Source organism: Palaemon carinicauda, chromosome 12 (assembly GCF_036898095.1).
Source record: "Palaemon carinicauda isolate YSFRI2023 chromosome 12, ASM3689809v2, whole genome shotgun sequence".
Taxonomy (NCBI): Eukaryota; Metazoa; Arthropoda; class Malacostraca; order Decapoda; family Palaemonidae; genus Palaemon; species Palaemon carinicauda.
Genome location: NC_090736.1, coordinates 43,073,444 through 43,095,392, shown reverse-complemented (window position 1 = coordinate 43,095,392; position 21,949 = coordinate 43,073,444).

The following is a 21,949-nucleotide window of genomic DNA, read 5'->3' as shown; positions in this document are numbered from 1 at the left end:
TTGTGCATATTTAGGTTGAAAGGCATCATATCTTGGGGCCTTTTGTGCATAGCGCGGTATATACTCGGCTTGTTTTTTTGTTTCTTTTTTTTGTTTCATTTTTCTTTTATATTTGCTGAGTTTTCTAACTTTCATTCATGGTTTTAGGATGCATATATCGACATTTTTTGCTGAATTTGCATCCTTTTCCTTCTTTCAGGTTTTTGCATATTTTTGGATGGAGATCTCTGCATTCGTCTCCATATCCGTCTAAATGCGCAATTTACCATATATTTCATAATTATGGCATATCTTTGGATGCTTGTAGTAGCATCTTTCGCCAAATCTGCAATTCCCTCTTTTCAGTGAATTGCAGACTATATCTTTCTTTTCTTTTTTTTTTCTTATTGCTCTTCCCTAAAAGTATGTAGGTCCTAGTAGAGTCTCTTGGGTCTATTATTTTTTTTAATAGGATATTCTATTCCTATGTAAGTTTGTTGTTGAATGACATCATATGTTGTATCAATGATTTCCTCTGCATCCTTACACATATCCAGTAAATTTTTCTCTTTTTCTTCTTCTTCTTCTTCTCCTTCTTCTTCTTCTTCTTTTTCATTAACTATTTGCAGATTCAGTCTCGACTTAATTATATTTTCTATCCATACTAAGCATGATGAGCGGAATACCTTCGTGTCTTAGTACTTATTTTTTGTTGCATTTCAGAACAATTAGGATGTATTGGTACATGGCATACATCGCATTTCCTTAATAATTGTTGCGGGTTAAGAATACTGTACCACATCTTACATTTATTGCATCATTTTGGCATTCTTTTTCCCAACGCATCAATCAGCATATTCACCATATTGGACTTTTTATTGTTCTTGAATGTGAAGATTGATGTAAACTTTCTTTATAAGTCTCTTTATCACCTGGATCTTCTTTAAAATTTCTTCTATTATTTTAATGATGTTTTCCACAGACTTGCACCAGTTTGTTGTATCATATTGTTTCAATATGTTTGAGAATATTTTTCCGTCACACTTGTTGGAGCTATTTGTAACCTCTCTTACCAGTAGATCTAGTTCTTGTTGTGCCAACTCATGGAATTTACTCTTGCTCTTGCTGATTGCAGCAAAATCCCTCCAAGCCTTGTTTGTGTTAGAGGCTGCCATCTTGTTCAGATTTTTAGTATTTCACAAGATAACTATCCTATGCTGACGTTTCATCCCACTCTTTTGACATCAAACTAATCACCGACTATTAGCAAAAACTTGTATCGATATTGCACTCGATAGGCTTTTGTTATTCGTGTAAAATCATCTGATTTTCATGGATAACAAAATGGGACTCACTAGCATATAGTAACACTCACTCAGAGAGAAGCTTGGACGATTGGTGCCAGAATTTGGGAGGATGTGTGAGAGAAGGAAGTTGAGAGTTAATGTGGGTAAGAATAGGGTTATGAGATGTTCGGGAAGGTATGGTGGTGCGAGGTTGAATGCCATGTTGAATGGAGAGTTACTTGAGGAGGTGGATCAGTTCAAGTACTTGGGGTTTGTTGTTGCAGCAAATGATGGAGTGGAAGCAGATGTACGTCAGGGAGAGAATGAAGGATACAAAGTGTTGGGGACAGTTAAGGGAGTATTAAGAAATAGAGGTTGGGCATGAATGTAGAGAGAGTTCTGTATGAGAAAATGATTGTACCAACTGTGATGTATGGATCGGAGTTGTGGGGAATGAAAGTGACGAAGAGACAGAAATTGAATGTGTTTGAGATGAAGTGTCTAAGGAGTATGGCTGGAGTATCTCGAGTAGATAGGGTTAGGAACGAAGTAGTAAGGGTGAGAACGGGTGTGAGAAATGAGTTAGCAGCTAGAGTGGATATGAATGTGTTGAGGGGGTTTGGCTATGTTGAGAGAATAGAAAATGGTTGTCTTCTAAAGAAGGTGATGAATGTAAGAGTTGATGGGAGAAGTACAAGAGGAAGGCCAAGGTTTGGGTGGATAGATGGAGTAAAAAATAGCTCTGGGTGATAGGAGGATAGACGTGAGAGAGGCAAGAGAGCGTGCTAGAAATAGGAATGAATTGCGAGCGATTGTGAAGCAGTTCCAGTAGGCCCTGCTGCTTCCTCGGGTGCCTTGGATGACTGCGGAGGTAGCAGCAGTAGGGGATTCAGTGTTATGAAGCTTCATCTATGGGGGATAACGGGGGAGGGTTGGCTGTGTCACTCTAGCAGTACCAGCCGAACTCGGTTGAGTCCATTGTCAGTCTGGGAGGAGCGTAGGGAGGAGAGGTCTCCTTTTTTGTTTCATTTGTTTGATGTCGGCTACCCCCTAAAATAAGGGGAAGTGTCTTGGTATATGTATGTATGTAGGTATATATATATATATATATATATAATATATGTATAATATATTCATATATATATATATATATATATATATATATATATATATATATATATATATATATATATATATATATGTATATATTTATGTATATACAGGTATGATAAACATATATAATAGATATATATAATATATATATATATATATATGTAGATATATATATAAATATATATATATATATATATATATATATATATATATATATATATATATATATATATATGTAGATATATATATATCTATAAATATATATAATAATTATATATATATATATATATATATATATATATATATATATGTAAATATATATATATATATATATATATATATATATATATATATATATATATATATATTTATATATATATATATACGTATATATATATATATATATATATATATATATATATATATATATATATGTATATATATATATATATATATATATATATATATATATATATATATATATATATATATATATATATATATATATATATTATATTAGATATGTGTGTATGTTTGTTTTTGTTTCTAGGTTTGGATGATATTTATGGATGATACAGTACTAATCATGGTAATACAGTAAATGGGAAGAAAAAAAAGTTGGGAGTAAAGCGTGGAAATTCATTACTATTTCCTATTTGATACAATCACATATTTCTTCTTTCATTTTTCTCATTTGTCAATTATATATAAGTAACAATACAAAAGCATATCTAGCATTTCCTAATTCATTCTATAATAGTTCATCCGAAAACTCAGTCATACAACTCATTTCCTATGAATTACTTCACCGACCGATTACATTGCGTGTTAATTCACACACAAGGAAAATAACTACTTGATTTTACGACTGCAGTTGCCTTTTACGTGACTAACAAGCGATTGGAGAAGATATTTGATCCTTACAAAAGGAGATATAGAAAAAACGGGGATGAATAACATACATAGTCATTAATAGGTACGTGTCAAGGTTTTTTTAGGTTGTAAGAATTCCTTGTTTAAAAACGTTTTATACCTTACACATGACTCCCATGCCGTCAACCGACAGAGAGAGAGAGAGAGAGAGAGAGAGAGAGAGAGAGAGAGAGAGAGAGAGAGATGTAATACACATTCAACATAGAGAACTAATATTAACTTAAATATTGATAATTTATCTCATATTGCTCTTCAATGATACAAACCGATATAATGAACGGAGTCAAATTTACAACTTAACGAGGAAATGAAGCTTCTGAGAAACGAGAAATGTCCAGCAATGACCTCCAAGAACTTTCTCTCCATCTCCAAAGGTATAGAGAATGAATAGAGAAAAACTATTACACAGTTTATTAGAATAATCTCCAAAATGAGGATTGGAAGAGTAAATTGTTTATGGTAACTTTTTTATAACTAACGAGAATGAACTAAAAACATAATTGCTATGAAGATTTTAGCCACCTATGCTCATCCTGTTTATAGTCACCTAATTCGTAGCCTGAAGGAAATGTGTCATTAATTTCCATTCGTATTTATACCTTACTAGTGTACCAAGCTATGAAAATGACGTCTAAATATCTAGATATATGCACAGACGCACCTGGAAACACACAGATTCAATCTTCCCCAATCCCTCCTAAGTTCCTAATTGCAACCCGCTGTTTCAGCAATTTTGGGGTTTCCGCATTTAACTATGGGTGACCCCTCTCACCAGGGTATGACTACCTCCTCTCCTCACTGAGCGTGACAGGAAAGAAAAGTGTATATATATATATATATATATATATATATATATATATATATATATATATATATATATATATATATGTATATATATATATATATATATATATATATATATATATATATATATATATATATATATATATATATATATATATATATATATAAAGATAATTCAATAACTTACTTGCTCTTTATTATACAGGGGAGATTATATAGTGAAGAGAGAGAGAGAGAGAGAGAGAGAGAGAGAGAGAGAGAGAGAGAGAGAGAGAGAGAGAGGAGTGTCTATTATCGTATACGTTTCTATGTCATGTTTTGAATCATGTCATGCGTATCATACTGTGGCGGGATGTTGCAATAACAACCTCCACACCCTGAATCACACCTACTGACAATTGTCTCCACAACATAAACTTTCCCCTTACGTTATCTAAAACCAGACTATTAGACAAAAGGACAAAAAAAAAAAAAAAAAAAAAAAACGAAACATAACCTTAAAACTATATTTCTTAAAACTAAAATACTTAACACACAACCATCCATAACCAAAACAACCACACTTAAAACCAATAATAAACTCAACACTAAATATATAAATAAAGACGTATCACCATTCAAATAAAAAACTATCAAAACTTAACATTAACCGCACACCACCAACACCAATATATATATATATATATATATATATATATATATATATATATATATATATATATATATATATATATATATATATATGTATATATATGTATATATATATATATATATATATATATACATATATATATATATATATATATATATATATATATATATATATATATATATATATATATATATATTATGGACACTAACAATCGTCCACACACTGCCAACTGTCTTTTGCAGCCCACTACCACAGCTTTGTGGTCAACAGTCCACTAGCTGGCAATTTGCCACAACTGCCTCGCTGATTGGAGTGGTAGTTATAATCATCATCATCATCATCATCAATCAAGATACACAGGCCTAGGTCATCAACAGTTCAGCAATCGAATAGTGAAGTCTAAATACAATCCTATACAGGCCTGGTCAGCAACAATAATCCACTTTAAAAAAATTGAGTCTCTCCAAAGGAGGAATTGCGGCCTGCAAAAAAAAAAAAAGAAAAACACTTACGAACACTCCTACCTAACTAACTATCGCACTATAATCAAATATAGATAATAAACTGTTCCTATCATTCACAATCACGACAAGCATATATAAACAAGACTGTACTTACTCAGAAAATTAATAATCCCTTCCACGCTGGTAAAATAATAGTGAAGTAAATCCAGCATTCACACTGCTCCTTGCTGCAGTCAAATAAAAAAGCCATTCACTCAAGACATTCACCACTGTCGTAACCTAACTAAAAACATAAACAAACAATCTCATTTATACCAACAGTCTTTCTCACAACAAACAATCGATACACTAACTACCTCTCTCTCTCTCTCTCTCTCTCTCTCTCTCTCTCTCTCTCTCTCTCTCTCTCTCTCTCTCTCTCAGGATTTGGCAAAAAAAGAAACAAATGAAAATAAAAAAAAATTAATCCTCCACATTCCTCCCCCCTTACTTTGCGAAATCCTACTACATTTTCACACAACTACTTACATCATTTTTACATTACCCAGTCGCAGTCGGGAACGGGACCTCTACTCCGAGTAACTGGGCCTTCATACACTCTGTCATTCACTTCTTCCTTATCACAATCATTCGCTACATTAACGCTATTCCTTTTTAAATCCCTATCATCTAATATATTATGTACAATCATATCTACCCTGTTCTCATATGGCCCTAAAATTACACTCACTTCTGTAAACAGTTCATCCATTTCATCAAAAACATTCTCAACTCTAGCAAAAGATTCATTCATGCTACTTATTATTCTCCTATCATCTAACGAAAAGCCACACACACTATAAGTATCATTCATACTCAGCCACGTTTTATCTGTATTAATACATTTATCTTCCACACTCACTTGCACATTTACACCCTTGTCATACTTATTCAGATTCCTACCTATACCTATAAATTTCCCTTGCACTTTCTCCTCACTTGAAACTTTCAAATGCCTCTTTTTCCTATATTCAACTAACACTAATTGTTTACTTTCTAGCCCTAACTTCTCATGTATACTAGGTTCATACTTACTAATTTCAAACCAATTATTCATCCCATTCTCACGAACATTGATCCTATTCCTTCCACACACACAGGAAGACTCACCCAGTTGAACCTTCTGACTATCTAGTTTCCCGAACATCCTGGCTGGTCTAATCCCTTCTTTCTACAAACCCTAGCTATATTCCCATCTACACCACATTCAGAACATTTAGCACGCTGCTCTCTACACATCCTCGCATAATGCCCATTCTGACCACAATTGCCGCAAATCACTTTCCTACGATTACTCCTACATTCACTTGCTATATGACCAGTCATACCACATCGAAAACCCTTAACCTCTTTCTTTTTCTTGCACTCGCTAATTCTATGCCCTACCTCACCACATCCAAAACAAGCACCTAGAGTCCATCTACATTCATTCTTCTTATGCCCTACTTTCCCACACCTATAACAGTTTTCATCACGGACACGACTATCTGACATACCTCGCTGCGCACCAGCACTCCTATCCCTCCAAATCCGATTCCCTTGCCTAAACCCTTCATTTGTCCTTATAGGTACTCCCACATTACTCGCCCTAACACTCCTATCTACTACACTATCAGCTACCCTCATCTGTCCTCTCATAACAGCATCTCTAAAACTAACAAATTCTGGCACACTTTCTTCCATTCCAGTTCTTACACTCACAGATTTACTTTCTTTCATGCACCTATCTAACTCATAATCCTCAACTATCTCTAGTATATCATCCCATGTCAATCTCTCTTGCGTCCACATCATTTTCTCCTTCCATTTCAAATTAATAAATTCACACACATTCTCTGGAATGGTCGCCAAAAACTTCTTCATTAACTCCTTATTTTCATTTATACCTTCATCCCCATACTTCTTCCTAGCTAAAGTTTCCAACCTACATACATACATCGATATCACTTCTCCTGCATTCATCCGTGCCTCATCAAAATCATTCTTACGTTTATACTTAACACTCCCTTTCATACGTTTTACCTGCTCAATTGTTCTCTTTTTAACACTTTCATAATCAACGTCACCTACACTCATTATCACACCATACATTGTCAACAAATACCCATTCAAATATTCTCCTAACTCCATAGCCCAAACTCTCCTACTATCACCATACTTATCCTGACAATACCTCTCATACTCCTTGAAAAACTCGTATACATCCCTACTACTATGCTCATTGAACCTTTCACACCGAGGTACCTCTCTCATAAACACTGTCTTACACACATCATATTCATTCTCACTGCTATCATCACTGCTACCTTCCTTCTTGCTTCCTACTTCCTCGCTAGAATATAAGGAATCTAATTCCGCACTCATACTCCTATCCTTGATTGTACTCTTCCTAGCCCTTTTCTTACTCACCACTTTCACCCATTCACGATCATCCTCGCCCTCATCCTGACACTTTTTCTTCTCTTTCTTCATATCACTTTTACCTTTCCTTTCATCCTTCCTCTCACCTTTCTGTTCATCCTTCCTGTACCTAGTCCCTTTAACTCTCACTATCACTATTACTATCACTATCACTTCCTTTCCGTTTATCTCTTACCTTAACCTTTTCTTCCACCAGCAACCCTTTACCCGTAGCAGAGGCTACTCCTCCGACTGTGCCTTTACGCATGAAAGTTTTCATCATTCCCATTACTTGCCCCATCATAGCTTCCATTCGTTTTTTTTTTTTTCAGTGATGAGTCACGTAATATCAAGGCTTGATTATTGCAATTCTCTGTACTACAAATTGCCCAATACACTACTAAGAAATCTTCAAAATGTGCAAAACCGAGCGGCTAGACTGATAAAAGGCATTATACTACGGGAGAGAATAACTCCTGCATTGATTGATCTACATTGATTACCTGTTAAGGCTAGAATTGAATTTAAGATTTGCTTGTTGACCCACAAAGCACTTACAAGTGATAAGCCTAAATATCTTCGTGATTGCTTGGTCCCCTACCCTGAAGCTACCAGCACCGCTGTAAGAGTTAGACATGCTGATGACCCACATAGACTATTCGAAATTTGTGTGAATCATGCAATAGGAGGAAGAATGTTCAGTTATGCTGCACCGAGACTCTTCAACGACCTTCCACTCGATGTCAAGAATAGCAAAAATGTGGCAGCTTTCAAGAAAAACCTGAAGACTTATCTTTTTAGAAAGTGTTATAATAGTGACCTGTAAACTATTAAGCCTGAATACAAAAGCTAGCGAAATAAATGATAAGATACAGAGCAAAATATTAACTGGAAAGAAATTATTTTTTTCTCACACCAAGGCCCGCCTTAACAGACTTTTAGTGTCTGACGGAGGGCGAGAAATAAACCCGTAAAAGTAAAAGTAAGTAAGTAAGTTTCTCCATTCGTTCTTCATTCTCTCTCACCCTCATCTCAACACCCTCTTCCACTCTCACTACAGTTCCCTGAATTTCCCTCAGTTTCCTATGCATCTCCTCATTCTCACACCTTAACCCCTTCTTCTCTACTATCAACCTCTCTTTCTCAACTATCAACTTCTGCTCCCGTTCTTTAAACAACCGCAATTCCTCCCTTAATAACTTGTTCTGATCTTTCATTTTCTTCAGTCTTAAATCTAATTTCGTAACCTATCAGTCCTTTGTCTAAGAGTCCAGTTATCAATCCCACCTCGGCAGTCCCTGTTCGGGCGCCAAATTAATGTGGCGGGATGTTGCAATAACAACCCCCACACCTGGTGATTCCTACTGACAATTGTCTCCACAACACAAACTTTCCCCTTACGTTATCTAAAACCAGACTCTTAGACAAAAGGAAAAAAACAAACGAAACATAACCTTAAAACTATATTTCTCAAACCTAAAATACTCAACACAAAGCCATTCACAACCAAAACAACCACACTTAAAATCAACAATAAACTTAACACTAAATATACAAATAAAGACGTATCACCATTCAAATAAAAAAACTATCAAAACTTAACACTAACCGCTCATCACCAACACCAATATATATATATATATATATATATATATATATATATATATATATATATATATATATATATATATATATTGGTCAACAGTCCACTAGGTGGCAATTTGCCACAACTGCCTCGCTGAGTGGAGTGGAAGTTATAATCATCATCATCATCATCAATCAAGATACACAGGCCTAGGTCATCAACAGTTGAACAATCGAATAGTGAAGTCTAAATACAATCCTATACAGTCCTGGTCAGCAGCAATAATCCACTTTCAAAAAATTGCGGCCTGCAAAAATAAAAAAGAAAAACACTTACGAACACTCCTACCTAACTAACTATCGCACTATAATCAAAGATAAATAATAAACTGTTCCTATCATTCACAATGACGACAAGCAAATATAAACAAGACTGTACTTAGTCAGAAAATAAATAATCACTTCCACGCTGGTAAAATAGTAATGATGTAAATCCAGCATTCACACTACTGCTCCTTGCTGCAGTCAAATAAAAAAAAAGCCATTCACCCAAGGCGTTCACCACTGTCGTAACCTAGCTAAAAACATAAACAATCTTATTTATACCAACAGTCTTTCTCACAACAAACAATCGATACACTAACTACCTCTCTCTCTCTCTCTCTCTCTCTCTCTCTCTCTCTCTCTCTCTCTCTCTCCTCTCTCTCTCTCTCTCTCTCTCTCTCTCAGGATTTGGCAAAAAAACAAATAAAAATAAAAAAAAAATTAATCCTCCACAATACTTTCTTATATTTACAATAACAACTAAGTCAGATACAGACAAGTTATTTGTTTTAATGATGTCAGACTACTTAGACTGCAACGGACACAAGTAACTTTGACACTGATTATTAGGTAGGAAAATGATAATGCTTTCTATGGCATAACATAAAGTAGAGAAATAATAAATAGATAAATCACTGTGGCATTATTGGAAGGGCCCGTTACACTACGATGTATTTTCCAACTTTGATGAATGAGGAAGAAAGCTCCTTACTGACAATGAAGGACAGCGTGAATTCACAATACTGTATGTTGGAATCATTTTTTTTTTTTTTTTCATTTCCGTGAAGCTCAAATGAAACGGAGATGTTCTCTCATTCAAAGTAAATTAAAGTAAATTTCAGTAACATTCGCTTATGGGCTACCAACGCAAGAGCCCGTGTCTTGCATAAGGCAAGACAATCTGAACAGACACACACACACACACACACACACACACACACACTCGGAGTTCTCAGGGAATTAATTGGAATTTATTTCTTTATTTGCTGACGCAAGGATAATGAATGCTTTTAATCAAAATAGGTGATATGCATTATGATTATTACTTGCCGAATTAGAAATATTTGATATTTGATAAAATGAAACCTTTATTTTTTAAACGGAGCAAATTGAAATTTTCATAGTTTCCTCTGTAAACGGAAAGAAATTTTTGTTCTTATTTCTTACCAAAAAATCTTTCTAGAATCGTTGTAAACGTTATAAATGTTGTCTGAGCAAAGATCTAGCAGTAATTATACCTTTCTGGAAGCGTTGTAAACGTTATAAACGCTGTCGGAGCAAGGATCTACCAGTGATTTTACCCCAAACAACCCTTTAGAGAAAAAGTCCTCGAGGAAAGGGATGATAGCCGCTAGAGGTGGACAGCGCTCCCCCACCTATCCCCCCGTCCACGCCAGTGTGCCATTCCCTCGGTAATTATAGATGGCTAAAATTACTACCAAATCTTTACTCAGACAGCCTTTATAACGTGTACAACACTTCTCTCCGTGATTATAATATACAACAGCTCTTGCATCCAGCCTTTCCTCTGTGCCGTTAGGATATTCCTTTGATTTTGAATTGCAGTGGTGAGTACGTTTTTCATTTTAATGTTGTTAATATTTTTTAAAATATTTTATTTTGATTGTTCATTAATTTTTATACCCTTTATTTATTTCCTCATCTCCTTTCCTCACTGGGCTATTTTTTCCTGTTGGAGCCCTTGGGATTATAGCATCTTGCTTTTCCAACTAGGGTTCTAGCTTAGCAAGTAATAATAATAATAATAATAATAATAATAATAATAATAATAATAATAATAATAATAATTTCTCTGTGTACTCAGAATAATGAATTAAGTAGTGAAGGAATATTCGCATATAAACGGTGAATAGTGTTTTCCTCTTATCAATGTGATTGAAATGAAGAAAATAGAGAAATAACAATGATTATATTTCTAGAAAATTAAATTAATTAGTATAGGTTGGCTCAGATATAGATATCGAATGGACCTTAAGTATTCATCTTTAATAGATAAGTAAACTGGACACCTAAAAATGAGGTTTGGAATTCCCTATTTCAGACATTAATTAAAGAACATATTATAGACATAGACCCTCCCCCCCCCTCTCTCTCTCTCTCTCTCTCTCTCTCTCTCTCTCTCTCTCTCGTAGTAGTAGTAGTAGTAGTAGTAGTAGTAGTAGTAGTAGTAGTAGTAGTTGTAGTAGTAGTAGTAGTAGTAGTAGTAGTAGTAGTAGTTTATAACTTAAATAATTTCATACGAGATACGTATTTATATTCGAGCAGTATTTTTATGTCATATTAATCATACTTGTATATATTGCGTTGGTACGTTTATTATGAATAGAAGTATTTTACCTAAGTATGTATTTCACCCAAAGCATATACAAAAATAAAAAACACGAGACGAATCGTATTTGATAAAGTAAATAATTGTAAACCAATCAATTGAATAAATGAAAACCTGGATATGAAATGAATTAGTTGAACTTTTTATTAATATAAAAAACTTTTTAGATAACACTATTCTTTTGCTTTTGATTTTGCTCGACTACAATACAGATTTGATCTAGTTTACTACATTCATAATGGATCCAGAATTAAATTTTGAAGCACTGCTGAGAATAAGCAGAAATAGTTAGTTCACGATGATGTTTTATTCCTCTCCAAGTTCATATTTCATAAATGCTTTTGTATTCCCTTTGTATTCTGCTATTCTACTGTAGCATCAACATTTGCCTGTAACATTCATTCTTGTTCTTTTAATGCTTTCTATTTCTCTGTTCACTTGAATGGAAAATGACTGAGGGGTAAGAGGAGTATTTACTGATAAATCACAGACTATCCCATTCTCGTTTCTTTCTAATTAATGGAAATACTGACAGATTACAATAAGCGAATTTGAATAATGATTGCCTTTACTCCTTTCTATGGAGTAGAGACCCAAGTGATGAAAGGAGATTGCAACTTCAAACATAGAAATCAGTTGGCCCCGGAAGCTTTCGTAAGTCATTTTTAGATTGAGAGAACAAACTTTCTTGGTTACTAAATGAACTTGCCTTGTGAAATAAATTGCCATAGGAGTAACCCATCTCTCTCTTTCTCTCTCTCTCTCTCTCTCTCTCTCTCTCTCTCTCTCTCTCTCTCTCTCTCTCTCTCTCTCTCTCTCTCTTGATACATTCAGAGAAATAAAACGCAATAAAAGTACTTGATATAAACCTATATGATGTTTGAAACGTTGTTTTATTACTTTAATACCATCATATCACAATCAATCTCGTTAATTACCCAACTTGGATATTACCGCTGAAACATACACATACATACATACACACACACACACACACACACACACACACACATATATATATATATATATATATATATATATATATATATATATATATACATGTATATATATAAATATATATATACAGTATATATTTACATATATATATATATATATATATATATATATATATATATGTATATGTACATATATATATATATATATATATATATATATATATATATATATATATATATATATATATGTGTGTGTGTGTGTGTGTATGTGTGTATATATCAGGAGTAATAGACAAAACCGGTTAATATTTCCTTAAATATTTCAACTTAAGCTTCACATGATTTAAGTGTATCTTGATATATATATATATATATATATATATATATATATATATATATATATATATATATATATATATATATATATATATTACAGCGAGAGAATAACTTAAATCCACGAGTTCTAAAACTAACCTGATTATACTACATAAGTCTGTTACACTTGAAAAATACCAGAGCTCTGAGAATATCACGCAACTCCCAGACATCAATATGTATGAACACTGATTATGGAAAGGTCTCTTACGTTACACTCAAAACAAAACTGGGTAATTATTTATGTGAACTATTCAAAAACCAACCTCTTACTTCGTTTCTTAGTCAGGGAATACAAGCAATGTACTGAGAAAAAATATTGGTGATTGAAATAATATGCACTTCACAAAAATAAATATATTCTATAAAATGTTAAGAGCAATTCATAAGAATTAACACCACAAAGTAAATCACTTGAAATATTAAATCTGAACTAAACCTTAGACTAAGACAAAAGAAAGGCACTTTGAAAAAAATATACAATCACTTGTTTCATTGGAAACTAATTTATAAAAATATTTAATTTTGATAATTAATGAAAAGATTTAACACTTTAACACTTTGACACTCTAATGTACATACGATAATAAAATTTACACATATGTAACTGTTACACTTATGTCTTATGGTTCACAAAAGGTTACAAAAAGGTTAAACAAAAATTTTAATGCTCTTCACTGATTAACCTAAATCTCACAGGGCAAGTTACAAACATTCATGTTAAAATGTACTTACATTAACACACTACACTTAAATTAACATCCAATACTTTCACGAATATTTGAACAACACTATACAGCATATATGTTGGATAAAAATCACTTTTCTCGTTTGAGAGGCCACACACTTGAGAGGGGAGAAGGCAGGCGGACGTTTGCTCTTTCACAGGGATAGGCTGGTATTCTTCTACTGCTTATCTATTCCTAGAGTCTATATATATTGACTTAATTTGTCTAGAAATTTCTATTAGATCATTCTTGTAGCTTGGGGGGCCAAGACTCTAGCGGTGTAAGATTGCTAACGAAGTAATTTGTACTAACCTTTCTTGCGAGGCCACTTTCTTCCAGCTAACTCCGCTCACCTTCCTCTCCTACTAATAAAAAAGAAGAGTAAATCTTATTCTAGAATTTTCATGCACTTTCTAACCACGTGGAAACATAAAAATGACGTAATCCCTTAAGTTCATACCTTGTGCGTGTCATACCGCATACCTAAATGAGATTATATAAGACGTAACAAAACTATGTGAAATAAAAAGTTAATTCTTAAAAATAACATAAATTTATATATACTGAACTGAATGAAAATAAAACTAAATAAATGACGAAAGTCTCAGGTAATATATATACATTACTTAAACGTACATGAGTGGAACTCACCTTACGAGCAGGCTATACATCTCTTAAATACAAAAATGAAATTCATGAATAAAATATTTATTCTTACACTAGACCAAACTCACCTGCTTGATTTTACATAAATCTGTTATATTTGAATAAAACCCGAACTCTGAGAAAATTATATAACTCCCACACTCCAATATATAAAAACACTGAATATTCAAAGGTCTTTTAGGTACACTCAAAACAAAACTGGATAATTATTATTAAGAACTAATCAAAACAACCTCTTACTTCGATTCTTTAAAAAGGATACGAGACAGTACTGAAATAAACACTGGTGATCGAAATAATAAACTCTTTACAAAAATAAACATATTCTATAAAAATTACAACACAAAGAATTTACATAAAAAATAAATCACTCGAAATATCAAGTCTGAGCAAAACTTAGATTAAGACAAAAAGAATGTTTATAATCTGAAAATTATATAATCACTTGTTTAACTGGAAATTAATTTTAAACCGTTTAGTCTTGATAACTAATGAAAATAGATATCCTTTAACACTCTAAGTATTAAACTCTTAAAGAAATTACACAAAGTAATTGCCAAACTTACAAGTTTTAGCTCACATGAAATAAAGCCAAAATAAATAGACTTCACGGGATCTTACTTGCACAGGGCCAGTTACAAAAATTTATATAACGCTAGCACATATAATGACACAATATATTGAAATCACCTTTAAACATGTTATTTTAACATTAATACACACTACTTAAGATATAAGTTGTATTTAAACTTTACACTTTGGAAAGGACACACTCATGGCACTTGAGAGAGAGAGGATGAACTTTGGCTCTTTCACAGGACAGGCTGTTTCCCCTTTTGCCCAAACGCATCCCCCAGGGACACATATATATTGACTTAATTATTCTAGATCGTTCTATATAGATAATTCTCGTGGCTTGGGGCCGACACCTTGCTTGCAAGGCAACTCTCTCTCAGCAGCTACGCCTACCCCCGTCCTCAAACATTAAAAGAAGATAAAATCTAACGCTGTGGTTTTCGAGAGCCTTGCAAAACACGTGGCAAATATAAGAATTGCGTATTCTCTCGCAACATGACGCAATACCTCATGAAGACACAAAAACATATAACATAATCCCTCGTTCATACCTTGTAAGGTTCTTACTGCATAATTAATTGAGATTACGAAAGACTTTGTAACAAAATACATGAAATAAAACATTATTTATTAAAAATAACGTAAATTTACATAAACTGGCTTGAATGAAGAATTCAACGAAATTAACTACAAAAGTCGTCAGTAATTTACATACAAGACTTATACCTACATGAGAGGAACTCACCTTATGAGCTGGCTATTCACCTCTTAAATACACCTATAAAATACATAAATCAAATATTAACTCTACGTTAGACCAGCTTCGTAAGGATTTACATATATATATATATATATATATATATATATATATATATATATATATATATATATATATATATATATATACATATATATATATATATATATATATATATATATATATATATATATATATATATATATATATATATATAATTTATATATATATAAATATATGTATATATATATATATATATATATATATATATATATATATATATATATATATATATATATATATATATATATATATAAAGTTAGACATATCAATAGGTGCTAATCATGCAAAGCATTCAGTACACTGGATGATATAACCGTTTACATATAATCAGAGGGCTTATAAATTAAAAGTCCGGATTACTCAAGAATTCCTCATTGTGGAACAGAAATAACAAAAGAAGGCTCTGATAACAAATGGCAATCTATAGATGAAACAATTGTAAAAATGAATTATTTTAAAGTTGGTGGTATATATCTTTATCATTGTTAAATAAATTACTTTTAATTCCAACTTAATATTTCCTCTCCTTTTGCTGTCACCTTCGTTTGGGATCAACGTGAAACCAAGATAAAGATTCCTCCTCTATTTTGCGTAGAAACTTTTAAATTGGCAAACTTCTATTAGAATCGTAATTTGTATATGCAGGAATTTGAACTTTTATGTACTCACGTGTCTTTGGTTGTAAATTCTTGTTTCGGATATTTCCTCCGGGGAAACTTTCTCACTTTTAGCTGAATATTCAGCTCCGAGTTTGCCTTCTCACATCGTATGCATTGACTTACCATTTTTCACCTCTTCGGATGCTTTCCACGAAGAAGGAGTCTCATATTAAAGGGAATCTGCCACGCATCTCTCTCTCTCTCCCCAGTTAGTGTCAAAGAAGACAAATGGGTGTGGTTAAAATCTTCGGTAAAACAGTTCACTCTGTCTCTCTCTCTCTTTAGAATTTTCAAAATATAAACAAACTACCACGAAATCTAGTTTGAGTATTGGACATCAAGTCATTTTTCTCATGAATTAAAATATTTGACCGCTGGATTCACATACACCAACACAACCACTAACACTTATACATACACATGTATGTATGTATGTATTTATGCATAAGTCTGTGCATATGGTATTGACCTTCACGAGATTCTGCAGAACGCTCACAGTTTGGCACGACAGCCCAATATGGGCAAATTAGCATTCTATGAGAGTTTTAGATTCTCTCCGGAGGGAAATGACCCTGAAATTCCTAAACCCAGCACCAGTATGTCTCATCTCTGGCTAATATTTGACAATTAATAGCTGCCATCATACTTGTATGGCAAAATTCAACGCCTGAAAAATGAGAGAAAAATTAATTAGATACTATATATTACGTCTACGGGAAAGGTGGAAATGGAAGGATGTTAAAAGGAGAGGAGGCAAGGAAAAGGTGGGCGGAATATTTTGAAAGTTTACTGAATGTTGAGGAAAATAGGGAGGCAGATATAAATGCTGTTGCAGGTGTTGAGGTGCCGGTGATGGGAGATGAGAATGAGAGATAGATTACAAGAGAGGAAGTGAGGAGAGCACTAGATGAAACGAAAGTAGGAAAAGCATCTGGTATGGATGGTGTGAAAGCTGAGATGTTGAAGGAAGGGGGTGTGACTGTACTTGAATAGTTGGTGAGATTGTTTAATATGTGTTTTGTGTTGTCAATGGTACTAGTAGATTGGGTTTGTGCGTGTATTGTACCACTATATAAGGGTAAGGGAGATGTGCATGAGTGTTGTAATTCAAGGGGTATTAGTTTGTTGAGTGCAGTTGGAAAAGTGTATGGTAGAGTACTGATTAATAGGATTTGGGACAAAACAGAGAATACAACCTTAGAAGTAAAGGGTGGTTTTAGAAGAGGTAGGGGTTGTATGAATCAGATTTTTACAGTTAGGCAGATATGTGAGAAATATTTAGCAAAAGGTAAGGAGGTGTATGTTGTGTTTATGGATCTGGAGAAAGTGTATGATAGAGTTGATAGGGAATCAATGTGGAATGTGATGAGGTTATATGGAGTTGTTGGAAGGTTGTTGCAAGCAGTGAAAAGTTTCTACAAAGGTAGTAAAGCATGTGTTAGGATAGGAAATGAAGTGAGCGATTGGATTCCGGTGAGAGTGGGGCTGAGACAGGGATGTGTGATGTCGCCGTGGTTGTTTAACTTGTATGTTTGATGGAGTGGTGAGAGAGATGAATGCTCAAGTGCTTGGACGAGGATTGAAACTGGTAGACGAGAATGACCATGAATGGGAAGTAAATCAGTTGTTGTTTGCGAATGATACTGTACTGGTTGCAGACGCGGAAAAGGAGCTTGGCTGATTAGTGACAGAATTTGGAAGGGTGTGTGAGAGAAGGAAGTTGAGAGTTAATGTGGGTAAGAGTAAGGTTATGAGATGTACAAGAAGGGAAGGTGGTGCGAGGTTTAATGTCATGTTGAATGGAGAGTTACTTGAGGAGGTGGATCAGTTAAAGTACTTGGGGTCTGTTGTTGCAGCAAATGGTGGAGTGGAAGAAGATGTACGTCAGAGAGTAAATGAAGGATGCAAAGTGTTGGGGACAGTTAAGGGAGTAGTAAATAACAGAGGGTTGGGCATGAATGTAAAGAGAGTTCTGTATGAGAAAGTGATTGTACCAACTGTGATGTATGGATCGGAGTTATGGGGAATGAAAGTGACGGAGAGACAGAAATTGAATGTGTTTGAGATGAAGTGTCTAAGAAGTATGGCTGGTGTATCTCGAGTAGATAGGGTTAGGAACGAAGTATTGAGGGTGAAAACGGGTGTAAGAAATGAGTTAGCAGCTAGAGTGGATATGAATGTGTTGAGGTGGTTTGGCCATGTTGAGAGAATGGAAAATGGCTGTCTGCTAAAGAAGGTGATGAATGCAAGAGTTGATGGGGGAAGTACAAGAGGAAGGCCAAGGTTTGGGTGGATGGATGGAGTGAAGAAAGCTCTGGGTGATAGGAGGATAGATGTGAGAGAGGCAAGAGAGCGTGCTACAAATAGGAATGAATTGCGAGCGATTGTGATGCAGTTCCGGTAGGCCCTGCTGCTTCCTCGGGTGCCTTAGATGACCACGGAGGTAGCAGCAGTAGGGGATTCAGCGTTATGAAGCTTCAACTGTGGTGGATAAAGGGGGAGGGTGGGCTGTGGCACCTCAGCAGTACCAGTAGAACTCGCTTGAGTCCCTTGTCAGGCTGGGAGGAACGTAGAGAGGAGAGGTCACCATTTTTTGTTTCGTTTGTTTGATGTCGGCTACCCCACAAATTTTGGGGGAAGTGCCTTGGTATATGTATGTACGTCTACGGTTCGTGAGATACAAATGTCTAAATCAAGAAAGATCTACTTAATTATTTTATTTAATTGGATGCCTCTTTTCTTTTCTTGCGGTGTATTGGCCTATATATCATACACAAAGTAATACAAACACTAATAATATACCTTTGGCTATATTATCCACTAAGTATCCGTTGATGCTAACAGTCCTTTAACAAACTGAAAGAATTTTCAGAAATCCCTTACATCATAGTAAATATATAACCCTTTGTACTCAATAGCAGGTAATTGAGAGACTGGTCAGACTCATCAATCATTGGCCAAAGAATACCTAACTATATGATACTTCTTGAGTCTTGTTAAGGGATTCCTTGAATCTTTCTAAGGTAGTCCTTGAGTCTTCTTAAGGTAGTCCTTGAATCTTGCTGAGGTAGTCCTTGAATCTTGCTAAGGTAGTCTATGAGTCTTGCTAATGTAGTCTATGAATCTTGCTAAAGTAGTCCTTGAATCTTGCTAAGGTAGTCTATGAGTCTTGCTAAGGTAGTCCCTGAATCTTGCTAAGGTAGTCCTTGAGTCTTCTTAAGGTAGTCCTTGAATCTTGCTGAGGTAGTCCTTGAATCTTGCTAAGGTAGTCTATGAGTCTTGCTAAGGTAGTCTATGAATCTCGCTAAGGTAGTCTATGAGTCTTGCTAAGGTAGTCCCTGAATGTTGCTAAGGTAGTCTATGAGTCTTGCTAAAGTAATCCTTGAGTCTTACTGTGTTCAATACACCTGGCACGATCTCCGACCACTTCCTCTTTTCAATGACCCGTAGTATTTTTTTTTTTTTTTTTTTACTTCAATAAAAAGTCCTTTCGGGAATATAACGAATTTGGTCAGTTTTGTAATTTACAAAAGTTGGATTGGAGAAAAGTTTTATCCTATAGGATAATCTATATGTTACGTGCAAAAGAGAGAGAGAGAGAGAGAGAGAGAGAGAGAGAGAGAGAGAGAGAGAGAGAGAGAGAGAGAGAGAGAGAGAGAGAGAGAGAGAGAAAAAAAAAAAATTGCAAAAGGAATAAAATTACTGCACTATCAGTGTAAAAATAATTTTATAAAAAGATAATCGACTAAAAGGTTTTGATTGCTAATCACAAAACTTAGTGACCCAAATGGATAAAATATGAAATAGGCTATTTATTTGATAAAAGTTACATTTTGAGTGACTTAAAAATGGAATTTGCCTTCATGAAGAAGAGTAACTGCAGATTGGAAAGATGATAATAGAGAACTCTTGACATGAAAAGACTTTAATAAACATATAAAAGGAAATTTAAAAAGTGTGGAGAATAAATGACTTTAGTAAATGTATAGTTAAAATTTCGACACACTTTAATAGACATATCAGTGTCTTTATACGGTTTGATCTTGCAAAGAGAATGTGTAGTGGAAGTCTGTAAGACTGATGCGAAAAGACGGAGAGGGACACGCAAAACATGTTGGTTTGATGGGGAATTGGATTAAAAAAAATCCATATTCAAATATACAAACTTTTTTCAGTCTCCTCTCAAGAGCAAAGTCTAATTCCATACACTCGATTCTAGGACAAAGGCAATTTTCGACCTCTTTCTTCACTCAATGATTTTCTAGGTGAAAATATAACGAAATTCAGGATCCACCCTCCGAGGATGTACTATTCGTGCAAAAGTGTCGTACTTACAGGTCCAAACGATGATTAAAGAGATATTCCTTCGTTGGAAGATGAGAGAGAGAGAGAGAGAGAGAGAGAGAGAGAGAGAGAGAGAGAGAGAGAGAGAGAGAGAACGGTGATTATACATAAGAAAATTCTGGTGCAGTAAAAAGATTTACTTAGTGAAAAGGAAGGGTCTGTATAGAAAACAAATTGTGTATATTTGACAGCTATTGTAAAAACATTTAAAGGTTATGCCCCTTGTTAAAGACATAGTTGAATGGAAAATTCATGTTTTTTATATTATAGAAAAATATCTAAACTATTGAGATAACTGCATAAGAAATAGAAATGAGAATCTCTGAGCCACAAATAATATGCAACAGATAATATAAAAAAATAAAGAAATAAATCAATGCCAAGTCAATAAAAATTAATACTAATGAAATTGTGAATAGGATTATTGTTTAACTTAGCAAAATTAACATAAAACAAAAGAACTAAAGGAATATTTCTTCTAGGCAGAAGGGAAGATAAAAAAGACACAGCTATCGCAGAGAAGACATGACATATTTCGATATAATAGTATCAATATTTGCATTAAAATATTATATGCCCTAAAAATTTCAGAAATATACTTGTTTCAATTTTCTCGCAGCAAAATCTTTAAGTCGTGTTCTACAGCAATATGTTGAATATAAAAATACACTATTGATGGCATTTGTGAACTATGAAAACGCCTCTGATAGTGTGCACCGGCTAATTTTGTGGAGAGTCCTGTGTTATTATAGAATTTCTCTTACATACTTAAATTTGATTATGTCTGTTCCTGAGTATAGCAAGTGCAAAGTTAATGTTATTGGAGTCCTATCAAAATAATTTCCAGTGAACAGCGGAGTACTCCAAGGGAATGTGTTGTCACCTTTGTTGTTTATT